General features: G+C 37.3%; 2 protein-coding genes across 5 annotated transcripts in view; one reads left to right on the plus strand and one right to left on the minus strand.

The window, feature by feature from the left end:
- LOC309502253 (uncharacterized protein) overlaps nt 1–17,490 on the minus strand; it is a 166,849-nt gene that overhangs the window by 97,145 nt on the left and 52,214 nt on the right. The gene's annotated exons all lie outside the window — the stretch shown is intronic.
- Nucleotides 1–17,490, plus strand: part of LOC309500348 (uncharacterized protein) — a 252,069-nt gene that overhangs the window by 53,445 nt on the left and 181,134 nt on the right. The window contains exons 1-2 of one of the 4 annotated variants that reach the window (XR_014206557.1): nt 7,073–8,497; nt 8,635–8,708. The exons of 2 other annotated variants lie outside the window; for them this stretch is intronic. The gene's annotated coding sequence lies outside the window, so the exon portion shown is untranslated. Of the gene's footprint in view, nt 1–7,072; nt 8,498–8,634; nt 8,709–17,490 lie in introns of those variants that run through there. One more of the 4 variants, XM_082171926.1, reaches the window with a different exon arrangement.

The following is a 17,490-nucleotide window of genomic DNA, read 5'->3' on the forward strand; positions in this document are numbered from 1 at the left end:
AACTGAGTCCTGCTGACTTCAACATTCACATGAGTCTCTGTACATGAACATGGTAAAGTGAAAATCAAACACCTTGGAAATGAAAGGTATGTACAATGTTTTTAGGAATGGCACAAAGGTCTCTGTCTTTGGATCATTGTTTTCAATGTGCTCTTTTGTCATTTGTTGTGTATTTTTGGATTATGTTGTGTTGTAAATAAATCCAAACAATCTAAAAGCCATTCTTTTTTAAATCTCCTCATTCTTTGTGCAAGGTTGCTCTGAATGACAGGGCCTGATCGCTCCTAGTAGGGCAGTTAGGGGAGTGTCTTTGTCTTTCTCAGGTGTTAAAAGCTTACATATTAATGAGATGATCACGCCTCTTCGCATATGGCTTTGTCACACAAAACACGTCTTAGAAATTTTAAATCAATATATTGTCTTATCTGAATGAGCAGTCAGGGTGATTTTCACATAGTTTTGGAGCAAATATTCTAGGCTACGTCATACAATTTTCAAAAGTCTTGTGAAGAAATAATCAGTATGGGTTTCATGGCCTTATTTCAGTGAGAATTTTGCAGTTTAAAAGTTTTAAATAGCCTACATTACTTACAGTTTGCGTCGTCGTTGTTGAGCCCAGAATAGTCCACACAGCCTTATCTTATACAAAGTTTTTCTGGCAAAGCCAGCATCATACTGCGATTGTTCTCAACTGTCACTCGTCCTTGAAATGTGGAGAACATGCGCTTAAATTAACACTGCCGTGACTGGGACGTCCGCAAAAAAATAAACTGCATCCATCTTCCCCTGACGTCTGGATCTTTCAGCAGCGTATATTATTCAAACATGTTGTTTGCAGTGGTGTAGTGGTAAAAAAAGAGGTGGGTAAACTATAAATTCTAGTGGACCACGACGTGGTCACCCGGTAAGGTGGGCCACTGCCTACCGGTGTATGTGTATCCTGATGACATCGCTATAGGCTATCATTTGATGGTACTACCAAGGTGTTGTAGTATAACCATTAGGACGTCGGTGATGTGTAAACTGAATTTGGCAACAATACAGTGAATTACAGTGAAGTTATTGAATATTTTTCATAATAAAAATCATCAACATGATACATTTACAATTGTATATCAAATTAAAAATATATTTTTTTCCAAAATAAGTGTTGTAGTATAACCATCAGGACATCAATGATGTGTAAACTGAATTTGGCAACAATAGAGTGAATTTCAGTGAAGTTATTGAATATTTTTCATAATAAAAATCATCAACATGATACATTTACAATTGTATATAAAATTTTAAATATATTTTTTTCCAAAATAAGTGTTGTAGTATAACCATCAGGACAGCAGTGATGTGCGAACTGAATTTGGCAACAATACAGTGAATTACAGTGCAGTTATTGAATATTTTTCATAAATAATAATCATAAAAATTATGCAAAAAGATATTTATACAAAATAAGTGTTGTAGTATAACCATCAGGACAGCAGTGATGTGTGAACTTATTTTGATGACACTATAGTGTGTGACAGTGAAGTTGTTGACTGTTTTCGGGTTTTGCACTTTGCAGACGGTCCCTTCGGATCTGTCTCTCTGCCGCCTGCGCATAGAGATCAATGTATTTTGTCCACTGTGAGGGAAAGCTCGTTTTGAGAAAAAATAGGTTGTAGCTGCTTGTCTACATTACTACGATTAAAAAGAGGTGTTATTTGTGTAGTAACAACGTTTAGCTCACGAGTTATTGACCCGGGAAGTTCGAATCTGTGAATTTATTGCCAACTTTACTCAACTCGGCGCGCTGCGCTCTCTGCTCCGTGTTTGCGCGCTGCGCATTCTGCTCTGTAGTTAACGGCCCAAATGCTCGAATCATGTGCCGATCGGCGATCACGCACTGGAAAAGCAAAGTCCGCTCAAATAACGAGAAATTTAGAGGTGGATAAACGCACTTTGGAGGTGGGCAAACGCTATTTCCAAATTTTGGGAGGTGCGTAAACGGCGTTTACGTGCGTTTAGCCTCCACTACATCCCTGGTTGTTTGTCCACAGCCAGGAACAGCACATCTACGTGACATAGCAATCTTCTTGTAAACAGACCCACTCGCTGCACGTCGACTGAACACTTGTGAAGCGCGTGACAGTTGCAATGATGAAATGAGGCTGCCGCTGCGCTGGAAGCGTACGCTGGATGCGGTCATATGCAAACGACTGGTACGTCACTTCGTACCGTGACGTCACTTCATACCATGGATCCAGAACGAGCTGTATTTAGAGCTTGATTAAATAAATGATTCGTTTATATAGGGCTGTGCCGGTAAACTTGACAACCGCACCACCGCGGTTGTAAAGCGCCACCGCGGTGGCTGAGTAGTACCGGCGGTAGTTCGCCTAAAAAATTTTTTTGTATATTGTAGCAGGATTTGTGAATTTTAATAGGTATTGCGAACCTACAAATACACTTCCAAACACATATGCACGCACACACATACATAGAAGCCCAAAGCGCAGAGGACGGAAAGGACGCAAGAATACCCATATATGGGAAACAGAGATATCAGCGAAAACCCCCGTCTGAAGCAAGAGACGATTGATGTTGCAAGGCTCAGTCATGAGACTGAGTTCCTCTGGAAAAAACCCAAGAAACTGTATTAGAACAATGTAACCCAGTTCCGTATAAATATGACTGCATTTTGACTGTACGTTGCTGCATTTTTGATTTTGATGTCGATTGCATCCCTAGAGAGAAATCAAATCTCTTCTAGTTTAAACCTAGCTGAATTTCGTTTGGTTTAATTTTGCTCTGCTGTATTATTGTAACTTGAGAAACCTCGGATGAGAACAAGTTCGTATTTACTCCAATTGCTTGAACTGCTTCAAGGTAATTAGCCTTTGTAATATTCACTCATACAGGACTGCCCTGTTGAGATTGAATAAGCTGAAGTTTTATAACCTGTAACATTTTCTTTTTAATTTGCTACGAGTTTTAATTTTGTGTAACCAGTGTTTTAATCTTTTGTATAAATAAATTTTTATTTCTAAAAGACAATCACTGTTAAGTTTTTACTTCAGCTACTACAAACAGTTCTAAAAAGCAATAGACAGAGCAATTTATTGATCCTTTTCTAAACAAAGAAAACAAGGATTCCAAGAGAGGTTCTGCTGGATGGTAAGCATGATTTTTATTCATATGTCTAGTAATTGATGTTTATTATTGTTTCCTGGGAGTGTAGGGACTACACCTAGATTTACTGGTATAAATTATAACAAGCTAATGAGGGAGTTATATCTATTCTGACCTGACAGCAAAAGACCACCTAGACACAGAGATACCAGGGGTTATTCAGGAAAGTGAGAGTAATACCAGATCTCACCACATGGGGGCTCGTCCGGGATTGGGTCAATGTCTAATTGCCCAATAAAACCCACAAGAACCTAAGGGAACAATAGTTTTCAAAAAACTAAGACAACGGCTAAATCCAAATGCAAAACAATGTCTCCTTAGTGCTTTGAGGAAGTTACTGAAACAGTTATTTCCTCCTAACCTCAGTAAATGTCTCGGGGACGCCTGAGATAAGATTGTTGGTTGGGCACGACAGAGGTAACAAGAGATCTCAGAGGCAGCGCTGTAGGACCATAGAGTACCTAAACTAGAAACCTCATATAAAGAGATTGTTACCAAAAAAGAGCCTCAGAGGAGTGTACAGATTCACACAGTCATGGAAAAAATAACCAATATTACTTTGCTATCGCAAGACCAATTAAATAAAAAATTAAAAGATGCAGGGCTTGTAGGTAATGAGGAACTACTGGCTACTGATGATACATTATATACTTCTAATGAAGCTGGATTAAGTAAATTAGTCCAGGTAGTAGGCCATAAAAGTAGAAGTAAAAAGGTTACCGTTGAAATTGGGGATAGTGATATTACTGTACCAATAATTAAAGGGACCGACATAAGAGTTACCAGGAACGGTGTTCCTGACCCAGACGCTTTAATCACGGCTGACTCCCCCACCCCTTCAGAATACACTGACAGGGAGGGAGCGGCTGGAAGTGACTATGGTCATGTAGGTTTAAACTTTGACATGACGACGGTAGAGACGGGAGCTATTCCTAAACGTAAAAATATATTAGCCGGATTCAGTCCCCTGATAACAGGGGAAGAAACATGGGAAAAAGAAAAGACAGGTTTTAGGCCCTATAAAACATCTACAGATAGAAAAAACAAAGAAAGATATCAAATAAAAGTAGATGAAGAGTCAGAAGGAAGCTCGAGTTCAGAGTATACTGAGAATGAGGAAATACCTTGAAGAAAGATTATTAATTACAAAAAATCTAGAAGCCAATCTCGCGAGAGGCGAAGTAGCTCTCATCAGAGAGAACATGACAGGCTGGGAGGAAGAACATTTTTGACATGTCCTGGTCTCATTTTCGCTCCCAGAGATTCACAGTTATCAGCTGTAAAGGGAGCGATGCAGAAAATAGTGAAACTAGCTTGCGGACCTACTCCAGATGAAATTCTGGATATGCCCGGAACTAGTTCTAAGGCAAAATTAGATATGCTGGCAGAACAGCTAGACTGCATGCAAAAATCTTTGTGTTACTTGTTATTAGGCGAACAGAAAAAAGAAAAACAGGAACCAACAGTTAATGATGTGTGGAAACTCAGAGAAGCCACACATCAGGAAGCACCACCTAATAAAGAAAAAGCGCCCAGAAAACAACAAAAGTCGAATCAGGGCGATAACTTAAATAAAAGAACTATCAAAAAGGATAGGAATGAGAAATATGAGCAAAGGGAGGTTAAAGAAGAGGAACCTTCTTATTCTGTGTCTGAGTCGGAGAGGTCAGAGTCTGACACAGAGGGGGAGAGTGACGATGGGTTTCTTCCATCGGGAAAGTGAATTAGTATATAGGTTTCATGAGTGTTGCTTAGACTTCATTATTCCAACGCAATTTGTTTTTAAAGTTAAAATTGGTGAACTGGATGTGATTTACCCTAGGAATTTTCTTAGAGAGCAGCATAATGGAATTGACAGGAGGATTGTACATGAAAGTGCCATTGTACGTTCGAGAGGGGGTGTAGCAGGATTTGTGAATTTTAATAGGTATTGCGAACCTACAAATACACTTCCAAACACATATGCACGCACACACATACATAGAAGCCCAAAGCGCAGAGGACGGAAAGGACGCAAGAATACCCATATATGGGAAACAGAGATATCAGCGAAAACCCCCGTCTGAAGCAAGAGACGATTGATGTTGCAAGGCTCAGTCATGAGACTGAGTTCCTCTGGAAAAAACCCAAGAAACTGTATTAGAACAATGTAACCCAGTTCCGTATAAATATGACTGCATTTTGACTGTACGTTGCTGCATTTTTGATTTTGATGTCGATTGCATCCCTAGAGAGAAATCAAATCTCTTCTAGTTTAAACCTAGCTGAATTTCGTTTGGTTTAATTTTGCTCTGCTGTATTATTGTAACTTGAGAAACCTCGGATGAGAACAAGTTTGTATTTACTCCAATTGCTTGAACTGCTTCAAGGTAATTAGCCTTTGTAATATTCACTCATACAGGACTGCCCTGTTGAGATTGAATAAGCTGAAGTTTTATAACCTGTAACATTTTCTTTTTAATTTGCTACGAGTTTTAATTTTGTGTAACCAGTGTTTTAATCTTTTGTATAAATAAATTTTTATTTCTAAAAGACAATCACTGTTAAGTTTTTACTTCAGCTACTACAAACAGTTCTAAAAAGCAATAGACAGAGCAATTTATTGATCCTTTTCTAAACAAAGAAAACAAGGATTCCAAGAGAGGTTCTGCTGGATGGTAAGCATGATTTTTATTCATATGTCTAGTAATTGATGTTTATTATTGTTTCCTGGGAGTGTAGGGACTACACCTAGATTTACTGGTATAAATTATAACAAGCTAATGAGGGAGTTATATCTATTCTGACCTGACAGCAAAAGACCACCTAGACACAGAGATACCAGGGGTTATTCAGGAAAGTGAGAGTAATACCAGATCTCACCACATGGGGGCTCGTCCGGGATTGGGTCAATGTCTAATTGCCCAATAAAACCCACAAGAACCTAAGGGAACAATAGTTTTCAAAAAACTAAGACAACGGCTAAATCCAAATGCAAAACAATGTCTCCTTAGTGCTTTGAGGAAGTTACTGAAACAGTTATTTCCTCCTAACCTCAGTAAATGTCTCGGGGACGCCTGAGATAAGATTGTTGGTTGGGCACGACAGAGGTAACAAGAGATCTCAGAGGCAGCGCTGTAGGACCATAGAGTACCTAAACTAGAAACCTCATATAAAGAGATTGTTACCAAAAAAGAGCCTCAGAGGAGTGTACAGATTCACACAGTCATGGAAAAAATAACCAATATTACTTTGCTATCGCAAGACCAATTAAATAAAAAATTAAAAGATGCAGGGCTTGTAGGTAATGAGGAACTACTGGCTACTGATGATACATTATATACTTCTAATGAAGCTGGATTAAGTAAATTAGTCCAGGTAGTAGGCCATAAAAGTAGAAGTAAAAAGGTTACCGTTGAAATTGGGGATAGTGATATTACTGTACCAATAATTAAAGGGACCGACATAAGAGTTACCAGGAACGGTGTTCCTGACCCAGACGCTTTAATCACGGCTGACTCCCCCACCCCTTCAGAATACACTGACAGGGAGGGAGCGGCTGGAAGTGACTATGGTCATGTAGGTTTAAACTTTGACATGACGACGGTAGAGACGGGAGCTATTCCTAAACGTAAAAATATATTAGCCGGATTCAGTCCCCTGATAACAGGGGAAGAAACATGGGAAAAAGAAAAGACAGGTTTTAGGCCCTATAAAACATCTACAGATAGAAAAAACAAAGAAAGATATCAAATAAAAGTAGATGAAGAGTCAGAAGGAATCTCGAGTTCAGAGTATACTGAGGATGAGGAAATACCTCGAAGAAAGATTATTAATTACAAAAAATCTAGAAGCCAATCTCGCGAGAGGCGAAGTAGCTCTCATCAGAGAGAACATGACAGGCTGGGAGGAAGAACATTTTTGACATGTCCTGGTCTCATTTTCGCTCCCAGAGATTCACAGTTATCAGCTGTAAAGGGAGCGATGCAGAAAATAGTGAAACTAGCTTGCGGACCTACTCCAGATGAAATTCTGGATATGCCCGGAACTAGTTCTAAGGCAAAATTAGATATGCTGGCAGAACAGCTAGACTGCATGCAAAAATCTTTGTGTTACTTGTTATTAGGCGAACAGAAAAAAGAAAAACAGGAACCAACAGTTAATGATGTGTGGAAACTCAGAGAAGCCACACATCAGGAAGCACCACCTAATAAAGAAAAAGCGCCCAGAAAACAACAAAAGTCGAATCAGGGCGATAACTTAAATAAAAGAACTATCAAAAAGGATAGGAATGAGAAATATGAGCAAAGGGAGGTTAAAGAAGAGGAACCTTCTTATTCTGTGTCTGAGTCGGAGAGGTCAGAGTCTGACACAGAGGGGGAGAGTGACGATGGGTTTCTTCCATCGGGAAAGTGAATTAGTATATAGGTTTCATGAGTGTTGCTTAGACTTCATTATTCCAACGCAATTTGTTTTTAAAGTTAAAATTGGTGAACTGGATGTGATTTACCCTAGGAATTTTCTTAGAGAGCAGCATAATGGAATTGACAGGAGGATTGTACATGAAAGTGCCATTGTACGTTCGAGAGGGGGTGTAGCAGGATTTGTGAATTTTAATAGGTATTGCGAACCTACAAATACACTTCCAAACACATATGCACGCACACACATACATAGAAGCCCAAAGCGCAGAGGACGGAAAGGACGCAAGAATACCCATATATGGGAAACAGAGATATCAGCGAAAACCCCCGTCTGAAGCAAGAGACGATTGATGTTGCAAGGCTCAGTCATGAGACTGAGTTCCTCTGGAAAAAACCCAAGAAACTGTATTAGAACAATGTAACCCAGTTCCGTATAAATATGACTGCATTTTGACTGTACGTTGCTGCATTTTTGATTTTGATGTCGATTGCATCCCTAGAGAGAAATCAAATCTCTTCTAGTTTAAACCTAGCTGAATTTCGTTTGGTTTAATTTTGCTCTGCTGTATTATTGTAACTTGAGAAACCTCGGATGAGAACAAGTTCGTATTTACTCCAATTGCTTGAACTGCTTCAAGGTAATTAGCCTTTGTAATATTCACTCATACAGGACTGCCCTGTTGAGATTGAATAAGCTGAAGTTTTATAACCTGTAACATTTTCTTTTTAATTTGCTACGAGTTTTAATTTTGTGTAACCAGTGTTTTAATCTTTTGTATAAATAAATTTTTATTTCTAAAAGACAATCACTGTTAAGTTTTTACTTCAGCTACTACAAACAGTTCTAAAAAGCAAGAGACAGAGCAATTTATTGATCCTTTTCTAAACAAAGAAAACAAGGATTCCAAGAGAGGTTCTGCTGGATGGTAAGCATGATTTTTATTCATATGTCTAGTAATTGATGTTTATTATTGTTTCCTGGGAGTGTAGGGACTACACCTAGATTTACTGGTATAAATTATAACAAGCTAATGAGGGAGTTATATCTATTCTGACCTGACAGCAAAAGACCACCTAGACACAGAGATACCAGGGGTTATTCAGGAAAGTGAGAGTAATACCAGATCTCACCACAATATGAATGCTGTTTAACATTAATACTATGACACACAAAGCTTTGTTTACAAAATAAAGAATAGGTTAGCAATTAAATGTAATATCGCAGCCATGGAAAAGTTTGAATTCATGACGAATGAGAGAGTTGTAGCCTACTTGAGCCCATAAACATAAGCTTTGTCGGCTTTGAATTCTGGTTTGCGATCTGGTCACCCGATTATTAGCGAATTAAAAAATATTCCATTATTTATTCTTATAGAAAGCTTGAATTATATACTTTTAAACAAAACAATTCAAAACGAAAATAAACCGACTAGCATATGCTTGTGTATTCCGTATGAAGTGTGCATTTCTCTCTAGGCGCGTTCACTGCAAAGAGTGAGCATCGTCAACTTCATCTTTGCAGCCCGACACTGACACACACACAAAAAAAACCACTTTATTAATAAACAATTCAAATGTCTCCTTGCTATCTTTGACACGTTCATAATCATTACTTTTGCCGGTTCTTTGTGACAGCTGTTATGTGCGTTATTGGCAGCGTCACCCTCCGGTTACGCATCACCACTGCATCAGCACCAGAACATGGAGATTTTATTTTAGAGAATGATCGCACAACAGACATTAGAACATTAGATATTCTATAATTAAATCAACTAATCGAATATTCAAAAATCGTGACTCATCCCTGCATGGAATGAATCTCTTTTTTCTTTTCCCATATCTTCACTCGCGTCTCACCCAAAGACGCGTTATAAACGTTTCTTCCTTTGTTCGCTTTTAGGTCGATTATTTTCGTATTCTTTACTGTGTTAAAGTAGAAAAAACGCTGTAGGACAGATAGCCTACATTTTTACTTATAAGTCAAATGCTTTTTAACACAGTTTGTGCTTGTTAGACATGATAATTGGTAAGAAGCGTCAAGTTCATTTTGTAAAGCGCGTTTCACACGCGCGGGTGATTTTAGTTTGGCTTTCTCTGGCAGCGCGCAAACAGCCTAAATGTCTTGCCCTTGTAGAAGATAAAATTCGCTCTTCATACCTTTTACAAGTAGAAAACATGATGGTCTCGAAAAGATCGATGGTCTTTCCTGCTTGTGTCCCACATCCCTCTCAATGCGCAGAACGGTAGGCTATATCACGCGCCTTTGTGTGGAAATATTAAACGAAATTTTTTCTTATTTTTTTTTTTTTAAATAGATTCAACTTTATTATATTATGTAAGTTACCAGTATTTACTGATATTTATTTCAATGCTTTACAGGCTTTAGTGTGTTGTTTCTTTGTTTTTGTTTAATTTATTTATTTCAAAACTCTAAACTCTATTGATCAATCCAGTTTCTTTCAATAATGGAATAATTTCCATAACTCAATGTCAAATACATTTTTTAGACTTAATTATTCCTGTCCAAGCTTTCCGCTTTCCCTCCTTATAGTCCATGAGCCAGGGGAGTTGATCGGTATCATCGGGGGGAAAAATGCTATCATTGTTTTTTGGCAAGGTATACACCCCTAGTATTAGAAAAATCACGATAGCAGTGCAGGGGTGGTAGCGAAATCACTTTTTTCAGCTTATGAAGTTACTAACCCCCTAAAATAAATTCCGTTTTTGAAATCTGGTGTATATCTGGTTTAGGCTCATGCTAGGGATATTGTCAATATTCTATAATATGGTGCTTGGTATCGTTGGAAAGGGGACCTTTTAGGCTTTCATTTAAGCCCAGTACTGAATCTGTCTGACAAACACAGAGGTCACATGACTTCTTTAAACCAGAAATAACACACATTTCTTTTTCACAATTTCCGCCTAAACTGTATGCTTTCTTTTATCCCTGTGGCATGAAAGAACACCAGGGACACAAAACTCAACAAATTCAATACTCAAGGCACTCTGATGACTCAGAAAATGTAAAAAAAAAAAAAAATGAAAAAAGTAATTGTTTCAATAGTGTTGTCAACATAACACTTGTAAGTGGTTTAACAAAATGTTTCTATCATGTATTTTGATATAAATTATTGTGATTTTAACGGTAAAGGACTGTAAAAATGCTACAGTGAAAAAACTGTTAATTGGTTAACAAAGTTTCCGAACTATATACGGTAAAAAACTGTGATAGATCCAGAGGTATAAAATACTTGAGTAATTTTACTTGATTACTGTACTTAAGTATTATTTTGGGGGATTTTTACTTTACTTGAGTACAATTAAAAATCAGTACTTTCTCGCCTTAAATTCCAGTTTATTAGCAACACCTTGTACGAGCGTGAATCCCATGAATCCCTGGTATCCGTCTTCGATCTCATAGGTGTCAGATCCACTGCGAGAAGAGTGCAGGGATCATGTTTGTGACAGATCTTATTATAGCTAACATCTCCGACACAGCGCAGGAATGCCGTAGCGCCAAAAATTTAAGTAATCACTACATTATTATATTTGGCAACTGGGAAAATGAAAGCATGCAGCAGTGATGATCTGGGTCTGTCACAAGTTTCAGTAAGCAGAGTGATCACACAAACAATTACAGCACTTCCAGAACCTCTTATTGTGTCGCAGTTAATTTCCTTTCCACTGTACATTCCCACCTTGCAGGCTCAAAAAACTGCATTTATGAATATAGCAGGCTTTCCTGGTGCGCACAATCAGGGGGAATGAACCGTTAATGATTTATTATTAACCGCTATAAGCTCCCACGTCTGCTTCTTGCCCTGTGACACCCGGCCCGAATTCTCTTTTACAGATAAACTTTAAGTACACAACTAGTTCATAATTATGTTTCTCATTTGTACTGCAAGTGAACTTATGAGTATACTAGTAGTTTACTATTTTAATACTCGTAGCAACTTTGAAGTATACTCTCAGTAAACTACTAGTTTAGTAGTTTTATACTGCAAGTATATAACAAGTTTTCTTTAAGTGAACCTAACATTATACTTATAGTTTACTATTTATATATATTTTTTGCAGTTGCAGTAGGCCTATACTACTATATGTTCATTTTTTATACTTGAAAAATACCTTTAATTCTACTTTCATTTTAAAAACATTTTAGCTTCATGCATCCTTTTTTATCAACACTTGAATTCGGTAAGTTTCATAAAGAAAGGCAACATTTTAAACAAAATAGTTGAGAAAAATCAAATTTTTGTCAAAGATCAGATTCAGAACGATGATCAAACACAGATGGAGTAAATCGAGTCCGACACCCCCACAGCTTCATTTGAATCCATCTGTGAAAAAGCTTGTTTTCTAATGTGCATAATGTTCACCAGATACTTTTAACAGTGTGTTTGTTTGTGTGTGTGTGTGTGTGTGGTAGGAAGTCCAGATTTTCATCTACTCAACAGTAAGTCCATTAAATGATTTGACCCTTTGCTGTGAAACATTTATCTAACTAGTTTACTGATGTTTTGGGATATTAAATGAGCATTTCAGTGTTGGCCAGTGTTTGATTTTTCACTTCTCCTGTGAGGAATCTTTAAATGTTTGTTTTTTTTGTTTTCTGTTTGTCTTGATAGTATGTGATATATGAGGACATTAATAAATGATTATGTTAGTGCAGAAGTACAATGCAGAGAAAGTGAATGAAATGCACATGGAAGAGACTTGTCTTTAACTTTAGGGTTGTTTATATCTGTAGTAGTGCAAGCCATAATGTTTTAGCAATACATTTCTAACATTTATAATGTGTTTAGAATGTTTTTTTTTTTAGAATTGCCTTTACAGGGACTTTAACCTGTTAAGCTGCAACGTCACTTTTGAAAAATCCCCAGAAATGACATACCCAAACTGAAACAGATACAGACAGTTCATGAACCCTTTGCACTAAAAGCACAAGTATGATCTCATTTGAAAGCTGACACCTGGTAGTTTATTGTAAATGTAGATTAATTATTGTCATAATGAAAAAAACATTTTTTTAAATAGCTTCAAAGTTTTGTAAAGTTATTAGAAATTTATTTTTATGAAACATATTCATGAAAATAAAATTGAAGTGGGCACTGTAGCAATCTAGAAATGCACTGCAGCTAAAGCCATATGTGTGACCATGTTATATTTAAAATCTGAAAATGATAAGTCTAAAACTCTGTATTTAGTTAAATGTTTTTCAAGATCATGTCAAATTACTTTATTTTGGGCCTAGCTAGCATGTTAGCTTAGCACACCATCAATACACGACCATTTATGAGATTAAAACCATGTTTGTGTTCCAAACGTAATTTATAACGCAAGTGGAGTATTTTAAATAATCTTCTGTGATCTAATTTGGCTTCAGATAAAAAAAAATCAGACAGAAAATATATTATTTATAGAATTGTGTACAATGATAAAGTCTATATCGATTAGCATTACATTATAAATATAATCTATTATTATAAAAATACCTGGCATTGCTTGAAGAACACAGGCAAATCACATATCATTGCAATTATGTTTATTGTTTTCAAAACGTCTGTATCTGCATATTACAGCGATCTCTCTGTTAGCTTTGTGTGTAGCTGCTATCAGTGAGTGACGTCCTTGAAGGTCACATGATTATGGCTCTTCTTCATGTTCCATATATGGAGTATTTTTGTGCATATGGCGCCCTCAGGCTATTGGTATGAATTGAAAACACAGCACATCTCAGTAAGAAGCGCTCATAATGATTACATCGACGCATTTGGGTATAAATTCAATAAATATTATTCCTGTCTATAGAAATATGATGTGAATCTATGAGAATATATCAATATTTCTCCAAGTCTGCACATTTTTGAGCTAAAAGCCCTGAGGGACGTTGTTTTGTGAAGCACTGTCATGACGACAGCACAGAGTTTTTTTTTCTGAATGGACCAGCTGACGCTCATAATTCATATTAAAGGGATCAACGCATTTTTTCATTTCATAACTCCTGACACAAATTAAGACATAACTGTCACTATAAGTTTTTCAGAATACAATAGTGGTCAAATACTGAAACTTGAGTCTTATATCTTTTTAATGATGTATAGTTTGTCAAAGTATAACATTTAATCTGATAGTAACTTTGAACTAAATAAATAAAAAAACGCTTCAGTGCGCCGACGCATTGGTGAGGGTTAACAAAAGTAAAATGACACATTTTAAAAATTACTCAAAAAAGTAGAAATACACAATAAAACTACTCAATTACAGTAACGGGAGTAAATGTAATTCATTACTTTCCACCTCTGCAAATACGGTCAATTATAAAATGTTTCTGTATTATTACAAAATGCACAGGATGGAGACCATTTGGGTGAAAAAAACAAAACAAAAAAAACATATTGTGTTCATTACCACCCAAATCTGTGTTGAAAAGCTGCGGGAGGCACTGGACAGCGCGGAGAGAACGCACAATGGATTCAAGTTCAAGTTCAACTAGGCTGACCAAAGTGCTTTACAGAACAACCAGATTAAAATAAAATAATACCTGCAACACATAAAACACAAATAAGAGCAGCAAAGCTAAGAGCTAATAAAGCTAAGAAGCTAAGAGCTATTAGCCTCATCATTTACTATGGCATCAATTGATACTCAATATTAATGAAATAACCTCTGCATAAACAAAGTTATAACTGCTGCGTATTTCCTGCACACTTCAATACTGGTCTGTGCTCTGTGCTTATTTAGTTAATTTAGTTTGAGTTTATTTAACCCATCGCAACCAGATCACAACGTAGGTGTGTTCGACATCGGCTGCGGCTGGATGTAACCGATCGGCGAGAGTAGCCGCGTGCAGGCGGGGAGGAGCTGCAAACGGAGACGTGAAGTCGGACACTTTCTGGTTCCCGTAGTGACCGCTCACGTGGTGTTTGCATACTTTACCACAGCTGCAGTGAAATAAATGCAATATTTGCCAAATAATACACAGATGTTTCATTTCATGAGACATGTTCATTCAATACTTTATGTACTGCTTCATACAGCGTCTGTTTGAACAAGAATAAAGTTCAACATAAGCAACTATCAATGAAGTGGAGTCTACGTTTTTTAAGCAGTTTTAATTTGATAAACATGACACAATATAACATGACAACGACATGAAAAGAGTGTTCACTGTTATAATAAACTGATTTGAGAGCATTAGAGGAACTAAAGGTGTTCGAATAAACACGAAACACACGTGATCGTTGTCATGCGGTGAATCCGGCCAATCGTGGAACAGCTGTGTCGTCATCAGCCCTCCTGCAGCCCAGTGCAGCCGCTCTTGAGAAGCTGCGCTGGCTGAGTTCTCCGGCTACTCTCGAAACGCTCTCGCGGTACTTTGATGCCATACGTCACAGTCACGTGGCGTCGGCGCTGTATCAAGTCGGACAAAATTTCTAACCGGCATGCACTGCTTCAAGTCAGCCGCCGATCGTTCTGCGCAGAGCTGCATGAAGTCGAACAAGCCCCTTATTGGAACTCTGAACTAGGGTATCTCACTCACCTTATGTTGTTCTAAAGGCTCATTACCTTCTTTTTTCTGAACACGCACGCACGCACGCACGCACGCACGCACGCACACACACACACAGAGTCCTGCTCGCACTTGCCCATTTAATGCCACAAAATGGTGGATTTTTATTTTATTTTCTAAAGCTGATGCAAATCTGTCATAAAATAACCCTATGCAACTCGTGCAGTATATTCCAAGTATTTAGGGTTTGGTGAGAAATAGACCAAAAATGGCAAGTTATTACCTTTCTAAAAATCTTGCGTTGCAGTCCGGTGTGCAAGTGCGCAGCAGCTCACATCGCGCACAAGTGCATACTTTTGAGATATAAATTACAATACATTTTAATAAAACACAAGGCCTACATCATGAAACTATGAGCCTATGTATTATAATATCTATTTTCTCTGGTTTTCAGATAGTCATCTAAATGACAGTTCATACGTGAACGTTAATAGGCCTATTGTATACCCAAGTCAATGCATTATTTTTTTCCTTTTTGAATTAGTGTTTAAAATATTTAATTTACAACTAATTATATTGATTTATATCTTCATTTAATATATATATATATATATATATATATAAATATATATATATATATATATATAATCTTACTGGGCGAGGGCGACCATATAGACCAGGGGCCTGTACCATGAAGCCGGTTTAGGTGGCTAGCCAGCTATGTTTCAGTTAAGTTTCCGCCAACCCTGGGTTTTAGGTACTATGAAAGTAGCTTGGCTTGAATCGGTGTTCGTCGCCATGGTATCTTACGCTGCACGGCTAACCTGCTCCGGGGCAGGTTATGTTCTGGATTCAAGATCTCAGACTGAAGTTTGACCAATCAGCTGAGAGCAAAGAAACATATAGGTGATGTAACTTATTCCCAGTGTCTGTTGCAAGTGACTTCACCTTTTCTTCCAAATCCTGTGACATCTCAGCGCAAATTGTTTGACGAGCACTTCGTAGAGAAAGAGTTTTTAGCCAGACAAAATCCCCTTGCCTTTCCTGATAGTTATTTGTATGAAAGATACAGATTTTCCGCGGAAGGAATGTCTTATCTTTGCGAACTTCTTGAGCCGCACATAAAGAATTTAACACATCGAATTCATGCACTTACTGTACCGCAAATGTTGCGTTGCGTTTTTTTTGTTGCAAGTGGTACATTCCTGCACGGTGGGTGACGCACAGAAGCTATAGGAGAAAACACTGTTTGTCGAACCATTCGTAAGGTGGTCCTCGCTCTGCAGGAGTACATGAATAGTTTCATTAATAGTGTTCCCCGGACATTTATCGGCCATGTCCATAAAAGAGGGCTTTTATAAAATTGCCGGTAAGATATATTGATAGGGTGGCATCACATGAACACATTTTATTTTATTTTTTCAAAAAGCAAATTGCACAAATGTACTATACAATATAATATATGTTAAGAATTATTTAAAATCTTTATTATTATTCTGTTAATCTTATGATAGGATTCCCTAGCTTTCTTAGTAGGGGAGACCGGGGACAGTTGCAACACTTTTTGCATTTCTCTCAATTACTCAGAGACTATTTGGACTAGACCAACCAAATTTGTATATATTAAACTTGCATCTGTCTGCTAATTACCCATACCATTTAAAGATGATTATATATGACATATCGTTCACAGTATTTATTTGAATGGAAGAAGTCAGATGTTGCAATTGACCCCGACCCAGGGGACGGTTGCAACACAACCCAGGGACGGTTGCAACATGTTAAAAATACCTTAAATTTCATTAATTAACTTAAGCTTTTTGTCTCAATGAGCAAAGAATTCTGAAAATATTAACTGTTTTAGGCCTACTATAATGTTATAGTATTATTTATTTCAATAATATTATTGTAGCCTATTATTTATTTATTTAGTCATATTTATCAAATAACAGTTATTGAGTTTTGTTTGTTCATGTGTAGAACATAGGCCTACATAGATTCAGTGTGCAGGTGTTACAGATGCTATTCAATCCCTCCATATTTCAGTGTCAGACAGGAAGAATTTAACAATTTGCAATGCAACAAACTTTTATTAAACATGCAATTTATAACATGTTGCAACCGTCCCCAACCCTATCAGCCATGACAGAACATCATATGCCTGCTAGACACACTGACTTTGACACATGCTAACCATGTCACTTAGTAGTCAACAAAACAACAATTCAAACTATGTAAGTTTTGATTAAATCATACAAAATTTCAGGACAGTATGACAAAAATATATCTCATGAAAAAATTTACTTTCATACCTCCAAAACAAGTTTTGTTCAATAAATACATCAGCAGAGGTTGAATATGTCTACTGTCTTCTTGGTGGGTGGAGGGTCTAACTGTGCATGT

This window comes from Leuciscus leuciscus (assembly GCF_965113295.1).
Source record: "Leuciscus leuciscus genome assembly, chromosome: 1".
Lineage (NCBI taxonomy): Eukaryota > Metazoa > Chordata > Actinopteri > Cypriniformes > Leuciscidae > Leuciscus > Leuciscus leuciscus.